The sequence below is a fragment of the Arvicanthis niloticus genome, chromosome 13 (genome assembly GCF_011762505.2).
Source record: "Arvicanthis niloticus isolate mArvNil1 chromosome 13, mArvNil1.pat.X, whole genome shotgun sequence".
NCBI lineage: Eukaryota > Metazoa > Chordata > Mammalia > Rodentia > Muridae > Arvicanthis > Arvicanthis niloticus.
The window spans coordinates 1731744-1758030 of NC_047670.1; the positions used below are offsets into that span (position 1 = coordinate 1731744).

General features: G+C 37.9%; 1 pseudogene; it reads left to right on the plus strand.

Annotated features, from left to right (window-relative positions):
• The first annotated feature begins 20228 nt into the window (after positions 1–20228).
• LOC117718800 (bifunctional phosphoribosylaminoimidazole carboxylase/phosphoribosylaminoimidazole succinocarboxamide synthetase pseudogene) lies at positions 20229–21506 on the plus strand (annotated as a pseudogene).
• The last annotated feature ends 4781 nt before the right edge of the window (positions 21507–26287 follow it).

Here is a 26287-nt window from a genome sequence, read left to right on the forward strand (position 1 = left end):
TCCCTTTTTTTATAGCTGCCAGTGTTCTCATGGAATTTTTGTCTTGTGATCACATCTAACTAATTCCAAAGACCTTCCACCAAATACCATTAGCCTAAAATTAGAGGACTCATTTTTCAACATGTGTAAAAACTTTAGAAGATAGATTAAAATCATAGCATTCTGTTATTCCCCACAAATGTATGTCAGAGTCTCAATGCAAACACATCAATTAAATTCAAATAGTGCTAAAGTCTTAATGCTATAAAGTTCAGTCTTCCTTATAGCACCGACTTAAAAGGTCACTCATATAAAATATGGGTGAGACACAAGGCACAAACTTTCTTGGGGCAAATTCACTTCAGTTGTAAAACTCAAATCAGTACAGACCATCTACATGTAAATGAAACATTGGGGCAAGGAAAAGGCAGACATATATATTCAAAGGGGAATGTTTGGAAAGCACAAAATGAAAGGCCTTAATCTGCTCACAAAAGAGAAAACATAATCTTGTACTTAGAAAACATCTTTTTTGACTTTTGTCCTACCTCTAAGGGTTTGGTGAGTTAAACCCTCCTTTCTTCTCATCTTTTTGTCAAGATTCTATCAAGTACAGTTCTCCAATTCTAGAATCCATGGAATGAGTTCTCAATTTCCAGGTCTGTATAAAGGTGCTGTTGATTCACTTTAAAAAAAAATTAGAGTACAGTTGTTATTCCCTTCCTTGTCTGCTCTCAAACCTCACCCCGTTCCCCTATCCCCCATCTTCAAGAGGATGTCTTCACCCTCCACCCAACAAGGCCTCCTCACTACCTGTGGCCTCAATTCTCTCTAGGGTTAAATGCTTCTTCCCTCACTGAGGCCAGATCAGGCAGTCCTCTGTTGTATATGTGTCAAGGGACTTGTACCAGCTAGTATATGCTGCCTTGTTGGTAGCTCAGTGTCTAAGAGATCTAGGTTAGTTGAGACTCCTGGTCTTCCTATGGGGTCACCCTCCTCCAGAACTTCTGCCACTCTTTTCCTAATTCAACTGAAAAGGTGCCCAGCTTTTGTCCATTGGTTGAGTGTAAGTATCTTCATCTGTCTTGGTCAACTGCTTGTCGGGCCTCTCACAGATCAGATATGCTAGATTCCTGTCTGTCTTCCATCGTGAGAAGGGTGGAAGCATTAAGACATTGCTTGGGGATTCTTCTTGTTTTTTTTAGCCAGCCCCTATTTGCTGGACTTTACAGCCTTCAAAATCTGGACAGTCATTTTAAAAAAAAGAAATCCCCCTTCTCCTTTGTATAAATGTAAAGAAAAAGTGAGTAATTTCCATAAGAAGTTAAGAAATATCATGAAAGCAAATGTATCCCAATGAGAAATTCTTTCCCAAAAAGGCTACATCTGAACCCAATCTTGGCTTGCTAGACCCAGAGATAAATAAAGTTTTTGTTTTTTTACCTCTAATATAAGTGGTAACTACAGCTCATACCATTGGTGGCAATTCAACTTCAAAATCCAAAGCATTTGATTGATTGCAGAGAGAGAAAGTAGATGGTTCAACAAATATGGCTTCTTCCCAAGCTGATATCTTTTCTTACATTATACATCCATTGTTTCTATTTCTCTGCATTAATATGCCAGTATTATCAGTTAAATTAGAGTTTATTTTCCTGTTAAGTAGAGACAACTCTTTTGATACACATAACTCAAATTTGACCAGTAACATCTGAGTCATCTGAGCAGATACATGTGTTTGTACCATATTATTTCCTAAGTTGGTTCTCCCTGTAGAGCTGCAGAGCAACATTCCCCACACATAGATATTTCATTTCATTTATACAGGATGTTAACTCTCGTCTTTCAGTGAGTTTCTAACTCAGTGTACTGTAACCTTGAGTTTAGTTATATAGAAGATATTGTTGTAGGCTCATGACTGAAACTGTGGATTGTAAACACCTGCATTCAAAATACTGAAAGTAAATGTAGAAAGAACCATGGATGTCATTTGTAAAAGAATTCTAAGAAACATAAACACAGCACCTCTACACAACAACTTACCTACCTTTGCTTGCATGCTTTCTGAGGTGGAGAATAATTTCTTGCTTAAGTTGGTGTGCCTACCATTGACCTGTTATGCTTTTATCCTAGACTTACACAACCTGAAAGTAGCATAACCTAGTTCTTTACCAATTATCTATTCAAATGTTGGTTAACATGTCATGTCTATGGGACTCATGTGAGTCTCCTATATGTTAATATCTCCAGTCTTCAGGCATTGCTATTATAAAAAAATCTTTAAATATATATCTATAAATCATGAAATGTTTTATGGACTGCCTCTCTGGGTATAAAAGAAAGCTACTATTTGCCTTATTGAAAATATTATCATTTTACTCACTGTGTTGACACTACCATATGACAATACTTTTTTTTGTATTAATGGCAATGGTTTATTTCATTCAATATAATATATCTAGGTTCACTTATTTTCCCTAAGGATTACAAATTGTTTTCTTCTTTATCAATGAGTAAAACTCTATTATGTATATGCTCTATTTGTTTATCCATCCATTGCTTGGTGAGCCATACCTTTGCCATTGCAAAGATATGCAAAGAGACATGATATATATGTAATACAGATTCCCATACTTTTCTCATTGCTGTGACAAAACACCCGACAAGGAGAAAATTAAAAAAAAATGGGTGTGTCTTGGCTTGCAATACAAAGGTGATATAATTCACCATGGCAAGGAAAATATGTCAGCAGGAGCAGATGTTTCATGGTCACATTTCAGGGACTAGAGAGTGATGAACACTTTTTCTCAGTTCACTTTCCCTTTTTCTATTCAGTCTAAGACTCTAGACCTTAATGCAAATTTAGGCTTTGTCTTCCTATGTTAGTTAACCTAAATTAAATAAACATAGATATGCCCAGAACTTTATTTTTATGATCATTCTAACTCCCACCAAGTTAATGATTAGTCATCATTAGCTGTTATTTCTTTTTTAAAATTTTTTAGTGGTTATTTTATTTACATTTCAAATATTAGGAGAAGGAAGACCAAAATGTGGATGCTTCAGTACTACTTAGAAGAGTGAACAAAATAATCACATGAGGTAGAGGGTGGAAGGGATTTGGGAGGAAGACAGGAGGAGGAAGGGAAAGGGGACAGAATTATGAATGAAAGAAGACAGGAAAGATGTACAGAGGGTCAGGAAATTGAACAGATGTGTGTAGCAATAGAGAATGGGGTGTGGGGAAGTGGAGGGTAGCCACCAGAAAGTCCCTGATGTGAAGAAAACATTGGGTTTCCAGGACCCAACAGGGATGACATTAACTGAAATAACCATCAAAGGAGAAAGAACCTGTGGAGACTATATCCAGAGGTTAGGCATGGCCCCTGGTATAGGAATACTGTCATCTACCCATCTCAAAAGTATTAATTCAGAATTGCTCCTGTTTAAAGGAAATACAGGGACAAAGGGTGGAGCACAGACTAAAGGAGAGGTCATCTAGAGAGTGCTCCACCTGAAGATCAATTCCATATGTACCCACAAAACCCAGAGACTATTGCTGATGCCAAGAAGTGCTTGCTGACAGGAGCCTAATATAGCTGTCTCCTGAGAGGTTCTGCAAGAGCCTTACCAATATAGATGTGTATACTTGCAGCCAATCATTAGACTGAACACACAGTGACCCCAATGGAGTGACCCCAATGGACCCCAATGATAGGAGAAGGACAGAAGGAGCTGAAGGGATTTGTAACCCCATAGCAAAAAAACCAATATCAACCAACCAGCCACAGCAGAGCTCCCAGGAACTAAACCACCAACCATAGAGTACACATGGAGGGACCCATGACTCCAGCTGCATATGTAGCGAAGGATGGCCTTATCCAACATCAATTGGAGGGGAGGTCCTTAATCCTGTGAAGACTTGATGCCCTAGGCTAGGGGATTTCTAGGGTGGTGAGGTGGGAGTGGGTGGGTAGGTGGGGGAATGCCCTCATAGAAGAAGGAGGAAAGAGGGTATGAGATAGAGAGTTTGTGGAGGAGAAACTGGGAAGGGGATAACATTTGAAATGTAAATAAATAAAATAACCAGTAAAAAACTAATACCTGTGTATTTAAAATAGAGTAAATTCTATACTACAGCAGAAGCATAAGATGAGGGAGTGATATTAAAGCCAAGTTATGTCTTAGTAGAGTGAGACAACAGTGCATTTATCAGTCTCAGTATTCTAGAAGCAGTGAATCTAAGGGCTATAGAAGCAGAAATACCCTGGGAACTGGTTCCAATATCCTAACAAATCTGCAGTGAACCATGTTCCCTTTCTATTGAAATCATTTAAAACTGTTCTTTGTCAGGACTCTGGCTTGGTCCTCGCTTTCAAAGTACCAACTAGTGTTTGTGTGAAAGAACATGTAGAAAAACAGAAAACTGTGAATGTCTTGAAATATTTCAGTGAAATTGATTGGGATGATAATTTGTGCAAAAAAATGTTCACAATGCATGATTTTGTGCAGGGTAGTAGAATTTCCTTTGAAAATGTTACAATTTACCTGGCTTAAGGTTAAGTGAAGATATTAATTAGGAAGCTTTATGTGAATTTCTTATCTTGAGATCAGTACTCTGAATAGGTAGAAATTTAGGAAGCAGACAGTCACTAGGAAAGAAAGTGATGATGACTTAAGAGAGAAGGCAGAGGTCTGTGTCTGGCATGTTCCAATATTAATGTTTCCCAGTACATTTTAGTTACCAATGTACAAATCTGAAATTACATTCAGTGGCATACATTATAAGAGTGTATATACCACTTACATATCTTCAAGTTGGCTACACTTCAGCAGATCAAAATAAGACTGCTTGGGAATGACTCTAAGCTTATATGATATCATGGCTCCACAGTTACTACTATTTATTTTTAAGTTTTTATTTAACAATATTGCCATAGTGTAAGACAATTGTTTGATTAGCTATATATAGCCACAGACCAAGCAATATCCAATATTCTAACTATATAGAAGAATGAACACTGACTTCCCTCTCACATAAAGTGTGTTTATTAGTGTTTGCTTGACTTACTATGAGCTATGACTGTCAGAGGTTATGTTACTCATGACTACAAATGTAAACCTATTACCATTTGGATATATTTTCCTCTCAGTATAAATACGAAGGGCACAGAAGGCCCAAATTCAACCATGCAAGTACATTTCCAGTCCCCATTTGTCTAGGCTACAATATTATGACATTGTACAAAGATTCATGGACAATTCCTAATGTGAATAAAAAAATGTTTTCAAAGTTCTGGCACATCTGTTAACTTTCATATGCTTCCACTACAACACCATATTCAATTAGAAGTATTTTATCTTGGCAAAAATTAAACAGAGTTCAGAAACACGAGGTTAAAGATATCACAATGACCAAAACAGCAGTTGGCTCAGCCTTGCTAGACGTTGTTAGATGTGCTGGCTTCATGGCTTTTGCCACATTTTACTAGTCATTGCTGTGTCACCCATGAGGTAGCATAATGTAGGAAATTGCTCAATTAAGGTTCCTGTTTTTAGATGCTGAGTTCACAGTCAAGATTTACATTTGCACACACTGAAACATCAAAGCAAACAGTTCTTATTTATTTATTTATTTGTTATTTTATTTATTTGCATTTCAAATGTTATCCCACTTCACATTTCTTCTCCACAAGCCCCCTATTCCCTGCCCTCCCCATGCCTCTATGAGGAGGCTCCTTTTCCCTTCGACTCACACCTCAGTTCACTGGCATTTCTCTACAGTGGGTCATCATCAAGCCTCCACAGGACAAAGTGACTCCTCTCCCATTGATGCCTAATAAGCAGGGACTAAACCACCAACCAAAGTGTACACATGGTAGGATCCATGGCTCCAGCTGGATATGTAGCAGAGGATTGATTTATCTGGCAAACAGTTCTTATACCAGCATTACAGGAAAGAAATTAGATCTTGAGGCTTAGATCTCCTGCTTATTTTTCCTGTAAACATATATTTGAAATTGATGAAGGCACTTATATCTCTCTTTCCCTAGTTTCTATTGGCATATAGTAAGAAATAAGATATTGAAATCCTATTTCTACCTAAAAGAGACTCTGACTTCATTGTGTCAGTATGTCTTCCCTGTCTCTAAAAGCAGGCTTATTCTGCAATATTCTTTGCAGAATAGATTTCAAACTCTATTAAGCATATACTTACGAAAGTGTTCCAATTTGCTATCTAGAAAAAATCAGAAAGATATGACTGAATACCCTGCCAAAAATATTTTAAGGGATCACAGGGTTTGGGGGCTTACAAATTCAAATTACAGTTCATCATTGCAAGACTTCAGGGTGGAAAGATCTTGAAGCAAGGTGTCATATTATATCCATAGACAACAGCAGAGACCAATGAATTAATGCATGCATGCTAATATTCAACTGACTCTCTTTATTTTACACTTCCAATTGTTCTGTGTAGGACAATATTTTGCACAAATTTAAGATAAGTTTTCCCAAATAAGTTAGCTAAAGACAATACCTCACAGATGGGTTAAGTTATAGTCAAGCTTCAACAATTTCTCACTGATGTCCCTTGTGGCTTCTTTCATCTGTGAGAAGCTGGCAATTATTATTAATTATAACATATTTTACTAGTGCTATTTTACTAGTGCATATTTTACTAGTGCTAGTGCATATTTTACTAGAGCTAGTGTAGGAAAAAAGACTGCCAAGTTTCTCTTGGACTACATTTTCCCTGATACCAGTAAAGAATATCCAAGGGTTCATTCCAAGAGAACAGCTTGTTTACTCCAGCACTGAGCAGTTCTTACAAATATTATATAGGCCCAACTGAGAACTTTTGTGTGCCACTGGGAAATAATATGGCACAAATCAATAACATTTAGGAACTTAGCTGTTTGGGAAACATTTTTTTATACTAGATTCTAACTGATGTGTTAAGAAGACAAGATACTTGAGACAACATGGCTCTAGCTCAAGGTCAAGAGAAAGAGAAAGGATTATGTTATGCACATCTGAGTCCCTCTAAAAACAAATGATAAAAAAGAAATCCTTCCCTGTAGCTGCATGCAACACTGCTAATCTGTTTCAAAATAAGCACTATGATTCCTGTTTTCTCAAAACATTGATGTGACCCTTATGCAGAAAAAGCCACAGTAATTCCCTTCTTGATATTTAAAAGCCTGGGATCTCATGAGAACTGATTTTTTTGTCACAAGAGTGTTCCTTAGCCTAACCATGTTTCTCCTAGATTCCTGGACCCACATTCCTCACAGTGTCCTGTTGTTGATGCTACTTCTATGACTTAAAGGTGAACATGCCCCAAGAATAGATTAATTTTCCTTTCTCTGAGCTACTATTACTCCATTTAATTACCTGAACTGTCACAGGAGAGAAGGTCAGAACATTGTCTCACATAATAGAGCCTGAACTGGCATGTGAGGTTATAGCTTTGATACATAGAATATAAATGATTCATCCATAACAATTTTTCATACATTCCTGATCTTTTTGACCCTCTGCAATTAGCTTTAGTTCTTTCTATGTGTGCCAAACAGGATTAGTAATCCTCTGCATTGTGCCAGTATGTTATCAGGTTTTTCTTCTTTAATTTATTGACTATTTTATTTATTTACATTTCAAATATTATCCCCCTTCTAGGTTTCCCCTCTGCCAATCTGTATCCCATCCCCTCTGCTTCTATGAGGGTGCTCCCACACCCAGCCACCCAGTCCCATATTTTAATCCTAGCATTCCCCTACACTGGGGCATTGAGCCTCCACAAGACCAGGGAGCTCCCCTTCCATTGATGCATAATAACACAATCTTCTGCCAACTAAGCAGCTGAAGCCATGTGCCCTGTAATATGTACTCTTTGGATGGTGGTTTGGTCCCTGGGAGCTCTGGGGGGGTGGGAAGCTCTGGTATGTTGATATTGTTGTTCTTGTTATGGGCTTGCAAACTCTCCAACATCATTAGTCCTTACCCTAACCCCTCCATTGCAGTCCTCCTGCTCAGTTCAATCCTTGGCTGTGAGCATCCTTATTTGCATTGATTATGCTCTGGCAGAACCTCTGAGGTCACAGCTATATCAGGCTCCTATCAGCAAGCACTTCTTGGCATTAGCACAAGTGTCTGGGTTGGTGTCTGCAGATGGGATGGATCCTTAGGTGGGGTAGTCTCTGAATGGCCATTCTTTTAGTCTCTGCTCCAGTCTTGTCCTTACATTCCTTTTAGAAAAGAATGTAATATGTGTTAATAAATATTTTTGACATTGGTGCCTAACATCTGGATATGGTCTGTACAGGTTCTCCCCTTTGTTGGGTATTTCAGTTTATGCCATTCCCATAATGTTGTGGGAGCCTCTTGCTTTCCTGGAATCTGGGACTTTCAAGTGACTACCCCCAGTTCCCGATCTCCTGTTGCTACACATCTCCTTTCAATTTTCTGACCCTCTGTACTTCTCTCTATGTCCTCCCACACCTAATTCTGCCCCTTTCCCCTCCTCCCCCTTCTCCCTCCCAAGTCCCTCCTTTCCTCTGTCTACCTCCTTTGATTATTTTGTTCTCTCTTCTAAGCAGGACTGAAGCATCCACACTTTGGTCTTCCTTCTGTTTGAGCTTCATGTGGTCTGAGTTGTATGATGGGTATTACGAGCTTTTTGCCTAATATCCACTTATCACTGAATACATACCATTTATATAATTTTGGGACCTCACTTAGAATGATATTTTCTAGTTCCATCTATTTGTTTGTGAATTTCATGAAATCATTAATAGCTGAATAGTACTCCATTATGTAAATGTACCACATTTTCTGCATACATTCTTCTATTGAGGGACATTTGTGTTGTTTTCAGTTTCTGGTTATTATAAATAAGTGTGCTATGAACACAGTGCTGCATGTGTTCTTATTGTTATATTGTATCTTTTGGTTATATACCCAGGAGTGGTATAGCTGGGTCCTCAGGTAGCACTTTGTCCAATTTTTTGAGGATCTGCCATACTAATTTCTAGAGTGGTTGTACTTGCACATCATAGTAACCAACATCTCAGGCTAATGGTCTTTTCATACTGATACAAATACAGAAAATAATCAGAAAAATGAACAACACTAACTGCAATGTCTAGAGCTGTAGGTTGTACTGAAGCTGTCTGAAGTGTGTCATAAGATTAGTATTAAGTCTTCCCAGAAACTTTGATCTATCTTGTGAGCTGTAGTTTGAGACAAGGACTTGGCCAATGATTTTCTTTTCCTGTGGTCTTTATCCATATATGCAAACAGATTTTCTTAAAAATATCATTCTCATGGGGAACTTTGTTTCTATTTCATAGATTACCAACTTAAAATAGATTTAAATGATATGGAAAGATACCACATTGGACAATTCATTGGATACTCACTTGGAGCTAGAAGTTGTTCTGTGAAAATGTGTGGCACTGAAGAGTAAAAGTAGAAGCAGAGCCACACATGCATATCATAAAATCCATTAGGAAAAATAATAATTAAGAAAAAAGATAAAACGTATAATGTTTTAATATACATGTGAAATATGTCCTAATGTCTATAGAAATATGGAGGCTCTGTTGGTGATTTATTAAAACAGGGTTTGGTAGGTAAGCATAACTGAAAAGAGGAAATTTGATAAAAAGATACAGAGAAAAATAGATTTAAAACGTTAGAGTGAGTCATGTGGCCCGGCATTCTAGAAGGACTTCACTGGAGAACTTGCATATGTTAAGGAAATAACCTTTGCCATAGTACATCCTGCCATGTTCATGGACAGAACTTTCAGTCTGAAAGAATGGGAGTGACTTCAGGCTTGGAACAGAGAAGCACCATAGCCTGATCTGGGTTTAAACTGATTTTTTTCTACCTTATGATTGAACACAGACTCTTCCAGGACTGACAGAATGAGTGCCATGGTGACAGATATTCCAAGATGTCTAGCATTAACACATGGCCTCATCAAGGGCCACATAACCTTTGGTAGAAAAGATAATGCATACTTGACTCTTATTCTTATGAAATATGCTTTATTCTCCTCTGAGGTGAAACACTTTTATTTTGAATCATGGGGCAATCCAGAGCTTTGCATGTTGATGTTAATGTTTTTCTGGGTAAGTTGCATAGTGACATTGAAACCCCTGTGCGAGTATCCTGAGATTTGTTTGCACTCAGTGATGATGATATGAAGGACTATCTGACCTCAACAACCAAAACAACATGAAATCAGAAGCACTTCAATAGTTTCCATAGTACAGGGGTACTGCAGCCTGGGCTCTGGGGATGGAAGAGAGAAGATGGAGGTGGATTTTCCCAATCATAGTTGCTCTAAAGACTCCAGCTGGTCACTCTATAATAACTAAAGCCTGTAATAACTGAATGCACCCACTACCTATGATTTCCCACATCCATACAGACAAAATTATTGAGATACTCAAATCCCCTTTGCAAATAAAATTACACAGGTAGGTATCTTGATACTTCCTTCAGTTTTCAGTGTCCTTATCACAGACAGGAAATATTATAGGCCCTCTCTTGATGAGTTTCTTAAATTCAATAATTGGTTGTCTGAAAGCACTGCTGGATAATGCTTTAATTCTTTGTGACAGATGAGGTAGGTCCAGGGTACATGTCATTGATATTTAAACTTCCTAGGATTTACCATTTTATCTTTATAAAATTAAACCTATACGTGTTAAAAACATTATATGTTTGTTATTCATTATGATAGAGAATCTGTAAAAATAAAAATATTGCAGAGGTGTGAATAATACACATGTGTTATTTCTAGATAATCCTACTAGAGCTGCAAGCTATCCTAGTGTTTTTGTACTCTGTGTTTCACTCCTGTCTCATAAATTCCAGAGCTAAATAAGATTTTAAGTAACAATGCTGATTTTCAATATTATAAATCCATAAAATTTTAAGAGTTGCTTCCTTTTTCAGTTTTTTGCTTTATGTTATCTTAGTCTAGAAGCTAATAAGACTTTAATTTCTATGTTATTTTGACATAAATATTTTAGTCTATAAATTTGGTATATTGTTTTGGGGATTTCCAGGTGGAACAAATTATAGAACTTTGACAATATTAGTTTTGTGTAAATACTTATGCCAAAATATAAATTACTGTATAGGTTTACACAATGCAATCCATTCTTATCCCTTTTAATCATATGTTAGTTTTTCTTCAGTTAATGTCCTAAGAGTATGCTCATGTTTATTAGACCTGGCCTGAGCTCATTACACAGTTTTAACACTTTGAAGTTCCTTTTGATTTTGCTTTCAATTAGCTAGGGAAGCTGAGTTTCCCTGTAAGACTTAGCAGTTTGAGACCCAGTAGTGACTCTATGGGTTGAGGCTATCCCTCATACTTCTCATCAGATACTGTTGTGAAGCCTTATCTAAGATTATTAATGAATGTCACCAAGGTGGAAGATGAGAGCCACCATTATCCAAAAACACAGTGGAAGCTACAGGCTCTTTGTGCTTTATGGCAATTTAAAAATCATTATACAACCAGAAGTTATATTGTCTTTCATTAGCCTTATGATATGCACCCTTTATTTCAGTTCAATGGAGCCCATTAGCATTTCCTGCAAAGCAGGTATTATCTTAATGAACTGAAATATTTAACTTTAAATAAAATGTTTTCTTCTTTTTGATGATTCCTTAGTGTTGTCATATATAAAATCCATAGTTTTATTTAAATTCTGGATGTATTTTCCCAATTATATTAAAACACAATCTTACTGCTTACTGGAGGTCATCATTTCTGAATGAGCTGCATTCATATCACTTTGCACAATCTTGAAAGAGATGACACACAGGAGAATGGCAATTAATCTAGGTAAATTTGGAAATACTGTGTTATGATGAAGTGTTTAATTTTAATTGGTAATATTAGTTGCATCATGTAAAATGGGTGTTGATTGCTGGACTTCAATACTTTGATAGCTGGGCTTTAATAGTAAGCCTCAAGAGGAGGAAGTGGCCAAATAAGAAAACAGATCTTGGTGCCTAGCTTTAGGATAGTAATCTAATCACTTTTAGAAAAGTAGAGGGAATAAGTGAGACTGGCAAGGTCTGTCTAAGGTCATGCTCAAATGGACCAGAGTCCCATCAAAGAAGACATTGATGCATACTATTTAAAGTTCAGAATTTAACCTGTTTATGTCAAATGAATTTTGACTTTAACCTGTGTAACATCTCCACCCACATGTACTCTGATCTTAATTTTACCAAAGGTTTGGTTGCTTTAATCTTGGCAGTGTTGATCAGCCAGAAATTCCCAATAAATTGTGACTGGCTATACTCCTTCAGTCCTTTACAGATATTAGGTGTGCAGGTATCTTGATAGCCCGACTTCAAAAATAACTTGATTACCTTTATTACTGGCTGGTCATTTAAAAAGGAATCATATATGTACAAATACAATTGTGTAGGATAATTGTCAAATGCAAGCTGTTGCATCTAATAACCTCAGCACAAGACATCTACAGGGCACACTGTCTTCTTCCCAACAATCTAGGACTATGTGTGCTTTTAAAACTAGAGATTATTTCTGTCTGATCAATGTGCTTGCATCTGTGTCTCTTGATATTAACAATTTGCAAATGAACCAAATCTGGCTTTATTGACAGAGAGTGATCTCTGGTTTTTATTTGAGAATAAGTACAATTGAAACTTACAAAAGGACATGCAGAAAAATAGGCTGTCAATTTTAAATTCAATTTTTGCACCAGACTAGACATAAGACATAAGGCATATAGGTTCAAAGAAAGAAAAAAAAGGGAGAGAGAGAGAGAGAGAGAGAGAGAGAGAGAGAGAGAGAGAGAGAGAGAGAGGAGAGAATGAAAGAAAGTAGGAAAACAGGGGAATGAGGAAGGATCTCAGCTTTGTGGTAATTTGTTATATATGTACTTTCCTGGCTTACAATAATTGTAAATCTAGCAACATTTCCTTTAGATTGTAAAAGTTTCATGAGAAGACAAGCAGAAATAAATGAAATAAAAATTTAAATACATTGGTAATTGCCTTCCTTGACCTGAGGCCTAGAATTTCACCTGGCCTTGCCCTTCCTTGTTTTCTCCTGGGTATTTTTGCTATCCTGTGGAGACCCAGAACATTAGATAGCACAGAGATATCTCAGGCATCCAGAATAGTTGAGACTGCTGGTCCTCCTACAGGCTCACCTTCTTCCTCAGCTTCTTTCAACTTTTTTCTAATTCAATCATAGGGATCAGCAGCTTCTGTCCATTAGATGGGTTTAAATATCTGTATCTGACTCTTTCATTTCCTTGTTGGCTCTTTTAAAGGGCATCATGATAGGCCCCTTTTTGTGAGCACACCATAGCCTTAGTAATAGTGTGAGGTCTTAGGGCCTCCCCTTGAGCTGTATCCCAATTTGGAACTGTCAGTTGATCTTCTTTTCTTCAGGCTAGTCTCCATTTTTGTCCCTGCAGTTCTTTCAGACAGGAACAATTATAGTCAGAGTTTTTGACCGTGGGTTGGCAACCCATCCTTCACTTAATTTTCTGTCTTTCTGCTGGAGGTGGGCTTTACAAATTCTTTCTCCCCTCTGTAGGGCATTTCATCTAAGGTCCTTCTCTTTGAGTCCTGGGGGTCTCAAATCTCCCAGGTCTCGGGTATATTCTGAAATTTCCTTCCACTCCCTACCTCCTGAGGTTGCCTGTTTCCACATTTTGCTGGCCCTCAGGGCTTCAGTCCTGTTTCCCCCACCCAATACCTAATCATGTTCCCCTATTCCTCTCCCTGTCCCCTTTCCCACACAAGTCCCTCCCTCTGTGTTCCTCTGTGTTATTTTATTTCTGGGTCTTCAATTCTATTCCATTGATCAATCTGTCTGTTTCTGTACCAATACCATGCAATTTTTATTGCTATTGCTCTGTAGTATAAACTCTTTATCTATACAATTTTTATCCTTTTCTTACATGTTTTCCAGCAATTGTTTCCATCTGGATGTTTTACACCTCACTTGGGTTCTTTCATTCACCCAAATTTGTAATTTTCCAGGATGCTTATATCTAAACAAGGTAGCCAGTCAACTCTTCTCCTCTCCATTTACCATCCTCTTTCATATATATGCCCTGTTCACAGCTATTACTGAATACTTAAGAGACTGAAATCATTTTGGTCCAAGGACACTCTTTTAGGTATTAGACAAAGTACCACAAATTAGGAGCTTCTCTGGATTCCTCTAACCTTGTGACCCTTCTTAGGGATCAGTTCTCCCCACATAGTGGGAACTGTATTCCCTGACCTACAGAAATCTGAAAATGAAGCATTTAACAGTTGACAGAGAACCACAACACTCCACTTAAAGAGAACAAGAAATAGTTCATTCTGAATCCAACAATCAGTGACCATGTCCCAGAAACACAGATTTGTGTCACCTGAAATCCAATTGTGGCAGCAGTTTATAACTTTTTATAGTAATAAAAGAAAGTCATAAATCAAGACTCTTTTAAGGTTAATTGGTGAAAATGTGGAAGAGGTGGGTTACCATATAGCAGAAAAACCTGTCTGAGACTTCAGATGCTAACTGATGAAGCCCTAAGTATCTGGGTTAGTTGAAGCTAATAATCTGGTAAGTTAATACATTCAACAGGAAAATTGGTACTCTGCTCTACACTCCATATTATTCACTTAAACTGTCACAAAACTGTTGGATCAGGGAAAAAGGAGGATAATATATTCCTACTAAGAGGAATAAATATAATCCAAAATAATTTGTTCTGGATCTGCAACATGCCAGAATTCATTCAAGTTCTAAAGATCCAATCACCCTTGTAAAACAGTTTAAGGGATCATCTACATTGTGTAAAATTTTGCTGACAAAATACAATGCTATTTGGAGACCTGACATGGGGTTAATAGAGAAATTGGCACCTATTTTTTTCTTTCTTTTTCTTTTGTTTGTTTTTTTACTTATTGACTTTACAGCCCACTTTCTGCCCTCCTCTCACAATCCTTCATCTATCTTTCCTCTCCTTCTCCTCTAAGCGAGCTGAGGTGTCTCTGATAATCTTCTACCAACAAAGAACATTGACTCTATGTGATGCTATGCAGTTCCTCTACCACTGTAGCCAGACAAGGCAGCCCAGCTAGAAGAACATATCCCATGTTCAGGCCAAAGCTTTTGGTATAATCTTTGTTGCAGTAGTGAGAGACCCACATGAAGGCCAAGCTGTACATTTGATACTTGTGTACAGGGAGGCCTTAGTCCATCACTGTATGTCCTTTGGTTGGTGGTTCAGATGCTGAAAGCCCCAATGGTCGAGGTTAGTTGACTCTGTTGTTCTCCTGTGTGTTGTTCTCCTAACCCCTTTGTGGGCTGCAATCATGAGTCTCAACCTGGACCACTTATTGAATGGCTATTTCCACAGTCTGTGTTCCATTTGCCAGTTCCTGCATTTCTTGGAGACAGGAAAACTTTTGGATTGAAAGTTTTGTGGGTGGGTTGATAGCTCTATCACTACACTGGGGTTACTCTCTGGCTACAGATGGTGGCCTCTCAGGTCCCATTTCCCCAGTGTAGTGAGTCACATGTAAGGCCAAATCCATTGAATATTGGATGCCTCCCTTATTCCAGGTCTCTATCTCATCATAGAGATCTTCCCATGTGCTCACCATTATCAGTTTCAGATTTCCAATAATTTTTATTGCCATCTAGCCACATCTCCTCTCTTTCCCCACACCTGATTCTGAAGCCCTAATACATCTCCCAAAACTACTCCTTCCCAAATCCTTCTCTCTATCTGCCTCTTATGACTATTTTATTCCTCCTTCTAAGCGAGTTTCAAGTTTCCTTGGTAAAGACTTCCTTCTTGTTTAGCTTCTTTAGTATCTGGATTTTATAACTAATATCCACTTATAAGTGTGTACACACCATACTTGTCCATTTGGGATTGGATTACCTCACTCAAGATGGTATTCTCAAGTTCTATCCAATTGCATGCAAAATATATGATGTCTTTGTTTTTCATGGGTGAATAGTATTCCATTTTGTAGCTTTACCATATTTTTTATCCATTCTTCAGTTGGGGACATCTATGTTGTTTCTAGTTTCTGGCTATTATGAACAAAGTTGCTAATAACATAGCTAATCAAGTATCTTTGTGGGATGTTGAAGCATCTTTGGGGTATATGCCCAGGAGTGCTATCGCTGGGTCTTGAGGTAGAACTAATTACAGTTTTCTGAAAAACCATCAAATGAATTTTTAAAGTGGTTATACAAATTTTTATTCACACCAGTAATTAAAAAGTGTTCTCATTGCTTCCCATCCTCATCAGCATGTGCTATTTCTTGAGTCATTTTCTTAGCTATACTAATGGGTGTGAGATAGAGCTTCAGAGTGTTTTGATTTTCATTTCCCTTATGACTAAGGATTTTGAACATTACCTTAATGTTTCTCTACCATTCCAGAGTCCTCTGTTGAGAATTCTTTGTTTATCTCTATAAACAATTTTTAAAATTTTGTTATTTGGTTTCCTGGAGATTACCTCCTTAAGTTCTTTGTAAAATTTGAATATCACCCCTCTGTTTAATGTAGGCTTATTGAAGATCCTTTCCCAATATTTAGTCTGCTGTTTTGTCCTATTGACAGTGTCCTTTTTCTTATAGAAACTTTGTAGTTTCATGAAGTCCTATTTATCAATTGTTGGTCTTAAACCTGAGCCATTGTTATTCTGTTCACGAAATTGTCTCTAGTATCTATGTGCTCACAGGTATTTTCCAGTGTCTTTTCTATGGGATTTATTCAATCCTGTCTTATGTTGTGGTCCTTGTTCCCCTTAGACTTGGTTTTGTGCAGGCTGGTAAATATGCATGTACTTTCATTTTTCTACATGTAGACAACCTCTTTACCATGTCTTCTAAGATTAACTTGTGCATTTAATGAAAAAAAAGAGAACATACTCAAACTCTTCTGAGCTTTGTTGGGCTTAGAAGTTAACAAGTGGCCAAGAATAGAACACTTATATTATTTTTCTAATTTTTCTCCTCCTGCTTGATTTCCAGAACTGAAGATACCAGGTATTGCTAAATCCTTGCAGCTGTGCTCCTTGGAACCAAACTACTGATGTAGTAATTGCTGTAACTGTCATTTACAGGCCCAAGATGCAAAATGCCTAAATATAAGTTAGGAGGAGTAAAGATATGTATGTTAAATTTCTGTTACTGTGAAAAAAATTCATGACTAAAATAGTTTATGGATGAAAGGACTCATTTGGCCCTTTACAATTTCAGAATCTCATGAGTCCATCATCCTGGGGAGTAGTGCAGCCAATAAGACAGCTGAGTGCTCACATTCTTTTGCAGAAAGGATGAAACAGATTGAACAAACTGGAAGTGTAAATATCATTTAATTCCAAAGTTCAGTATCTGTGAAGTACTTCCTCTAGCAATGCTGTACCACCTATATCTTACAAATAGCAACACCAACTGGAGAACAAGATTAAATATCCTACTTGGTATTTATGGAACAATTGGTACTCAAAACACCAGATTGATGTTAGTCTATGGAGTTCGTAGGAGGGGCAAGAAAAATAGGAGGGCCATGCTCTTTATTACACATTGCTTAGATATAGAGCTTCCTCTAGAATCACAAAGGGTACTTTGAGACATCCTAACTTTCCAGAAAGTCTTTTCATATTGTAATATTGTTCATTCCAAGATCAATAGAGATGTCCAATGTATCCTAGAAGATGTGACAACCCTAGGCCCAAGGGTAGGATATTGTGTATTGGCCTCAAAGCTCCTATTTGAGGTGATTACAGTAAAAGACAAGGAGTGCATTGGAAAGATCAATCTAGATTATGTGCCAAAAATTAGACATTTCAGATGGCCTGTAGAAATGACTTTTTCTGCTTTGACCTGTCTGTCATCATGGAGGATAGACTCAGACAACTACATGATTCAGGAGCTAGGCTGAAATGCTACATGTAACTTTCTTCACATGGGCATCTTATTCACTCAGGACAGGAGTGCCAGGAGAAGATCTGTTTCAGGGACATTATAGCAATAGGATATGTGTAAGTGATGAATGAAGTATCCACTCAGAATTGATTCTCCATAGTTTTCCCTTTTATCCTCAACCACATTAAAGCCTAAATATCTGCCATCACTTTTCTTGTAGGGGAATAGAACTGAAAGAGACACAAATGAGAAATCATTGAAGACTCCTCATAAAGACACCATTAGAAGGACAATTTCAACTCAAATTTTCTTGCTGTTCCTCTGCATATGTATTGTTATCCCAGAGCTTTAATGCTGTGTATATTGAGTTATATTCTTGATATCTTTATTTTCATTATTAAAATAATTTAACGATGTACATGGTAATATCCATTCTTGGTTGCCAACTTGACTATATCTGTAATGAGCTACAATCCAGAATTGGAAGGCAGACTTACCAAAAAGGAGTTGGAGGTACGTGTTATTCCTTGGTTTAATGGTGATGAGGGGATTTTAAGACTCCATAAAATTGCAATTCTAGAGTGGATATGTTATGTAAAACCTAATCTTTCACAATAGTAAGGCCCAGAAGAAATGACCTTCATGAATCTTATAATATATAAACTGGTGTGAGAGGCAGCAGGACATTATGAGAGTTTAGTTCTTGCCCTTTTACTTGTACCAGACCTTAGGGTTGAAGATGCTGCTGCTCAATTGGATGAATTAACTGCAAAGGGTTTAATTAGGCTCTGAGGTAGCAATACCCAGGTTGCAGCATTTAATCACCAGAGACAAGGTGGTTGTAAGTATTATAATGGTCAGCACAGACAATACAAAGTTCATAATGACCTAGCCCACAATAGTCAGCATAGAAAAGGTAAAATTTATAATGGCATAACTTGCATGCAACTTGGTACTGGCTAATCAGTCGTGGTATTTCCAGGCATAAAATAGATAGGAAGCCTACTGCATATCTCTTTGATCTGTATAAGTAGAAAAACTCTCAAACAAATAAAAGGCTTTTTTTGTTTCATGGAAAAAAGTAATCTTGGCCAGTGAATTAAATTTCAGACTTGAACTAGTTTGCAGACCCAGAACACCTTGAATTAATTTGTGACCAAGTTCCCCTGAGGAAGGATATTGATGAAACACCTAAAAGTTTTGCTGCTAGTCTTTATCCTGTTCTTAACAAGAGGTATCTATGGATTTTTACAAGAGTAACTGTACATTGTGGAAAAAATAATCAGATGTTTCACAGTCTATTGGATACTGGTTCTGAATGGACCCTGATCCCAGGAGATCCCAAGAAATGTTGTTGCCTTCCAGTTAAAGTAACAGTTTATAGAGACATGGTGACTAATGGAATTTTGGCTGATTACTGAATCACAGGCGGTCCAATAGGTCCTTGAACACATCATGTGATCATTTCTTCAGTCACAGAATGTATAATTGGGATAGATATATTTAGAAGTTGGCAGAATTCTCACATTGGTTCCATGACCTGTGGAATGTGGGCTATTATGGTTGTAAAGGTTAAATGGAAGCCTTTAGAGTTGCCTCTGCCAAAGAAATTAATGTATCAAAACCAGTATCTAATTCATGGAGGAGCTACAGAAATTACTCCCACCATCAAGGACTTGAAAAAAGCAAGGGGGGAAGTTTCCACTGCCCCATCCAGCAGGGCATTAAACAGGGGTCTGGGAAGGTCACCTGAAAGAGATGATGGGTGACACAGGCAAATGCAAAAAAACAGTATCTTGTCTATAGTCTGATCAAACCGCTGATTTTACTTTTATCACACAGGGGTTGTATGCACATAGAGGCAGGATGTAGGGAAGGCTATGATGCAGGGGGAGTACAGATATCTTCCAGAACAGGGTATCAACTGGGTGAAGGTTCAGGAAACAGATCACTTATGACTCTCTCTATGATTCACTTGTTTCTTATCTAAGCTGTTACTATCCACCAAGGCTACCTATTCACAAGGTCTATGACTACTGGTTCTTATCCAGGCTGGGAAATTTCCATCAAGGTTACTTGTTTACAATGTCTTATAGCTATCAGTTTCAGTGTTTTCGACAGAGACCCAAGACTTTGTGTTAGTAAGCTGACTTAGACCTATTGCTGATTTTAGGCCTTCAGTGTATAAGCAAGGCTGCCCCTCTAATGCTTCTATTTGGCCAGTGCAAAGACAGATGGATTATGGAGAATGACAATTAATGATTCAAAGCTAAGTCAGGGCTCCTCTAGATCACCTAGGATAATGGTGATAGTTGAAGTACTTAACCTTTTGAAGAAACTCTATGAGGGTAAACCAAAAAAGTCTATGAATTGCTAAATAATCCAGAAAGAGTCATTCTGCAGTCCAAGAACCAGATTACATCAAGAGATGACGCTAGAAAGAACCACCTGGAAGGCAAAGCTGCAATCTTTAATATCACCAGCTGCATATTTCAGTTGTTACAGAAAGCTGGTATAAAAACTGCTTTCACCAAGAAATTTGGGGAGACTGCTTTCATTGCAACCCATTGTGAAATGATTACAATATAATGGTATACTGAAGAATAGCAATGGCATGTTTTCTCAAAAAGAACCCTGTTGTAAAGGAGGGGTATAAGTTTTATCCACCAGAATTGGAGACATTTGTCCAGGATGATACCAATAATGATCTACAGTGGTCTGGAGAGCAAATCATCATTGAAAAATTTTGTTTTGCTAGACTTTTTATAGGGCAGAGAGAAGTGGACATCATGAGTCATGCCCCACAAGCTGTATTTGAAATTCTCGACAAGCCCTGGCTGCTCCAGAACTGTATGTTGGTTGATATGAAGATTGAATTTGGTGTTAATGTAACCACCAAAATGATTTTTCTTGCTGATATCATTGATAATGATTCCTGGAGACTATGGCCATCAGGAAATCAGACCAGCAGAAAGACAGTCTATTTGTGATCTTAAAGAAGTAACTCTGGAAGGACTACAGATGGTAAAGAAAAACTTCGAGTGGATTGCAAACCCAGTGGAGTTTCTTCTCAAGTCAGACAGTCAGTGTAGGGTGGTAGTCCTGATAGGTTTAACCTCTGACCTTGTTCCCTATGAAAAAATTAAGAAGGCTTGTGGAAATTTTGGGATTTCGTGTGAACTTAGAGTAACATCCACACATAAAAGACCAGATAAAACTTTGAGGATTAAAACAGAATATGAAGGGAATAACATACCTAATACATGTGTCACATTGGCAGGCAGAAGCAATGGACTAGCCCCAGTGATGTCTTGTAAGACTGCACATTTGGTTATCAGCTATCCTTTACTCACACTAGACTGGGGTTCTCAGAATGAGTGGTCATTTCTTTGACTAATCAGTGTTCTTTGCTGTTCAACTTCCTCCAGAAGGATCAGCCCAGTTTGTTGCTCAGATATTTGGGTTAAACAATCATTTTGTGTGGGCCAAACTTTGAGTGAGCATATTGAATATGTGGATATCTTTAAAGCAGTTTGATAAGAAAATCCAAGAATGCAATTTGTAAAAAAGTAATTTAATTTGTAGGAGAAAAGTTACATATTCCTACTATAGATTTAAAGAAAAAAATCAAGCAAAATTATTTCATATCAGAGACAACAGATCAGTTTACTAATGAATAAATTGTTCTCAATGTTTATGAGTTGGCACCTTGTCAGTGGATATTAATATTTTCTAGCTCTACATAGTGGTATGTCCCTGAAACCTTAGCACTCTAGAGGCTAGGATCACTAAATTGATACTATCCTGAACTGTGTATTGAAACCCTGTACTTACTGGGGAGGGGAACTTTATAGTTAGTAAAAATGACATGACACTGCTAAATTACATCTTACCCACTGTATAGTAATTGTTGGATAAATATGTAATTGTGGAACTGGAACAATATCTCTGTGGTTCAAGAATCAGTATGACTCTCTTACAGATGACCTGAGTTTGGTTCCCAGCATCCATGTGGACAGTTTGACAATAAATAAACTTTAAGTCAGGGGATCTAATTTCATGGCTTCCTTATGCACCATCTCTCAAATACTACTACATTTCTCCACCCAATACACACAATTTTAAAAAATAAACTTTTAAAAAGAGTATTATTTCTAAATGGTAACAACATCTTTTTTATTAATTAGTAGATACTGTTTGATATTTTGAGATGACACATTGAACATTAAAATATTTGCATTGTGCATAACAATTAAAAAAGAAAACTAAATCAGGTAGTATCACCATTTGCAACTGCTGAAATAGATGCGGTTTGTTCTGTGAACAAATTAACATATCTCCGTGTACCTGGTATGGAGTTAATGATCTATCAAATGGCTTCTTCTTAGTACCTGAACATAAGGTCACCCAGGAGCAATTTGCCTTCAACTGGTAAGGTCAGCAGTATATACCTTGACAGTTTTGCCTCAAGGATATATGAATTTTTCTGTTCTGTGTCATAATGGATATAGGGTTCTTGATTGGCTCTTTCACAGAATATCACATTGGTGCACTATATTGATGATATTATGTTTATTGGATCAAGTGAGCAGGAAGTAGCCACTTTGGACTTATGCATTTCAGAGGATGGAAAATAAATCCAACCAAAATTCAAGGACTGTCTACCTCAATAAATTTCTTAGGAGACCAGTGACATAGGGCATGCAGGGATATTGCTTCTAAGGTGAAAGATGAGTTATTTCACCTGGCCTCTCCCACTACTGAGAAAAAAGGACATTTAATGGGTGTATTTGGATTCTGGACACAGCAAGTTCCTCATTTGTTTTACTCTGGTCCCTTTAAAAAGTGGAAAGCAGCTTTTCCCTTTAAAATTGGAAAGTTGATATTTTGTGTGGAGCCTGGAACAGGAGAAGGCATATCAGTATGTCCAGGCTGCTCTACCACTTGGACCATATGATCCAGCAGACCTGGTAGTACTTGAGGTGTCAGTGTCAGAAATAGCTGCTATTTGGACATTCTAACAAGTCCTTGTAGATGAATCATAGAAGAGATCTTTGTGATTTAGGAACAAAGCTCTACCATCATCTGAAGACAACTATTCTCCTTTTGAAAAACAGCTCTTGGCCCACTATTGGGCTTTAGTGGAAACTGAACGTTTGACAATAAGACGTCAAGTTACTGTGAGACCTGAATTTCCCTTCGTGAACTAGATATTATCAGGTCTTTCAAATCATAAAATAGGCTATGCATACTAGTGGTCTATTTTGAAGAAAAGAGGATTATAAATTAATATGAATCCTTCTGTTTTATTTTGTTAAGAATACATTTGTGTAGATATTTGTGCTTTCTTCCAATTTCTTCACATCAATTGAAAGGGTTAAAAATTTTCAAAAACTCCTAACAGGCTGAGCAGAACCAAGAGTACAGTTCAGCTTGGTCATGTGCTTTGTGTTTCAAGAACTTGGCTGACCACAAGATATATGGTTGGGTACAAATAGGCCCTTGAGAATAGCCTATACAGAATGTTCTCCATGAATGTTCCTTGAACCCTGTCACAAACTGAATAATGGCCTGGAACTTTCCACAGGTACTTTCCAATAACCCCTCTTCACTCCCGTGAAGATTCACTGGCCGTGAATTCCTGAGGTTTGAGTAGGGGGAGTTCCTCCCTTTTGTGAGGGCTTTACACAATCAGTATTTAAGTTGAGATACTAAATTAGCACATGCATTTGTGATTGTACAAAGAATAGTTATATCATGTTAGTGTATTTATGACAGGTCCAGGAATCCAGGGGTGGAATCAAGGTGTTTTGTTTGAACATGAGATATGATTTGTTTCAAGCTTACAAGTTTGGATGCAATGGGTATTCCTGGTTGTCAACTTTACTATATCTGGAATAAACTACAATCTACAATTGGAGGCCACACCTGTTATCCACATCTCTAGAATGAACAACACAAGTTTCTTACCTGGATCTTGGCATGGAAATCTTGAGGAATAGGAGGTCCTGACAAGTTTAGACCCAGGCATGGTAGTACATACCTCTAATCCCAGGAAATGGAGGCAAGAAGATCTCTGAATTCAATGTCAGCTTGAGACAAAGTAAGTCCCAGATCCAGGTGTGTTTGTAGACACCTTTAGTTTGGGCCACTCCTTCTTCTGGAGGCCTGCATAAGATCATCAGAAGAATGTAGACTTACTCGTTGACTGCTTGCACTTACTTGCCAGAACATCTATCAGAACCTATTTCTACAAAATAACAGCTTAACAACTAGCCTCTTGTGACTGAGCAACTACTAGATTCTTGGACTTCTCATCTACAACTGTCCATTGTTGGGTTAATTTGACTGTAAGTCTTCACAATAAATTCCCTTAATATATAGATATTCCTTAAGTTCTGTGACTTTAGAGAAGCCTGACTAATATAAACATAACATAAAAATAATAAGTTTAAACAATAAAAATTCCCTAGGCAGGCAAAGTATAAATCTCAGCCACCTCATGAAGGAGAATGGAATAGTAACAAGAAAGACTTTGCTGATTCAAAAGGCATGGATGTCCCACACATAGAGGATAAACTTCCACTTGGTGTAAAGTGAAAAACATTATATAATTATTGAAGAAGCCAAAAGTAACAAAACTGGTATACTCAGGTCCTTGCCAGGAAGAAGGGGAGGGGATACAAACAAACAAACAATCAAACGAAACCCCAAGAAAACATAAAGATGTTCCCATTCAGCCTAACAAAAGTATGCAGACCCAGCTGAATCACAACATAAAATTTAGGGCTGTGATGGGTAGAAAGAGTTCTGGATAAGTAAGAGGTAGTATATCAGATCATGTGAAAATTATTCAATTTCTTGAGACAGGGTCTTTCTATGTATCCTTGGATGTTCTAGAAATCACTACGTAGGCCCAGATGGCCTTGAACATATAAGATCAATTGTGCTTGAATTGATTATGTGGTGGACCATCACACCCATCTATACCTATCCCTCTACTGTGGTAGATTCTTTGCCTGGATGATTAAACCTGACCAACTAGAATGTTAGGTTTCCACTAAGGTAAAAATTCAGATCTAGAAATCATCAAATTTCTTTAATGTGATTTTTTTCCCTTAAAATATCCCAAACCAGGATGCATATAGGCCAGCATAAAAGCACAATTAAAAGAGACAGGGTGACACATCACCACCAAATCCCATGTATCCTACTATAGAAAGCCCTGGATATTAAATGACTGATGAAGTACAGATAATTATCTTAAAGCCAATTTTATGTTGTTGATAGAGTTTCTTAATAAGAAAATGATCAAATCCTTAAAGAAATTTAGAAAAGCACACAAATATATGCACTATATTGTTCCGAGCCCCTCCGTGTCCCCTTCGCCCTCGAAAGAGACACATGAGGCAGTGTTCAGGTGGTTACCACAGCAAGGCTTTATTCTTGTATCAGCAGAAGCAGAAAGACCCAAAGCCCAGAAAAGGCACTGCTTATATACACCCTAGAGTGGCATGTTCACTTCTGATTGGCTGCTTACTCATTACCCATAATACTCCCCGGGACGGGCAGTGACTTTGGCGTGCTTTTTGCCTTTTGCACCTGTGCAGTTAGTTGTTTACTTGTGGGAGCACAGGATGCCTGCGCCATCTTGTAATGGCGAATATTGTCACGCTCACATGGCTCCTAACATCTCCCCCTATCAATTTTATTAAAACGGAACAGCCTTTTGCCTATCAAGCGCAGCACCAACTCAGTGAGGGAAAGCAGAGGCCTGATCCCCTGTGCAAAATGAGATATTGTAATGGGTTTCTTCTCTTGTCGTTGTGCAATGAGTACAATAATAATGTGCAATAATACTTCCCATACCCATCTCGATGCCTTTTGATGGGGAAAGGGAGCCTCCACCCTGGGGCGCCACCAGGGGAGGAGGTTTCTTGGCATCACACCTTTGTGCAATCAGGCATACTGTCTGGAAATCTATCCACACTTGTGGAACATTCCCTGTCAAGTACCCACTCGCAAAACCTCTAAATATTCAGGTACCACAGTTATTCAGGCAAGGGCTGGCTAGACTTAGACCTCTCATAGACCCAGTGCAATGAGCTGAACCCTTGGGGTGCATCGACTGACGGTCTCAGTCATTAGATACTTTCTTAGCCTAGATAGCCAAATTTCAGGGGAAGATGCTTCCTCAAGGCTATGAGTGCTTGGGCAATAGTGACCTTGTCATGTTTTTGTTGGGCTCTGAGCTTGCAGACCAATCATAACATGAACATTAATCCACAACATAGGGCTGCACCAAACAGGCCTATCCCCACCCTTTAAGAAAGAAAGAAAAGGCAG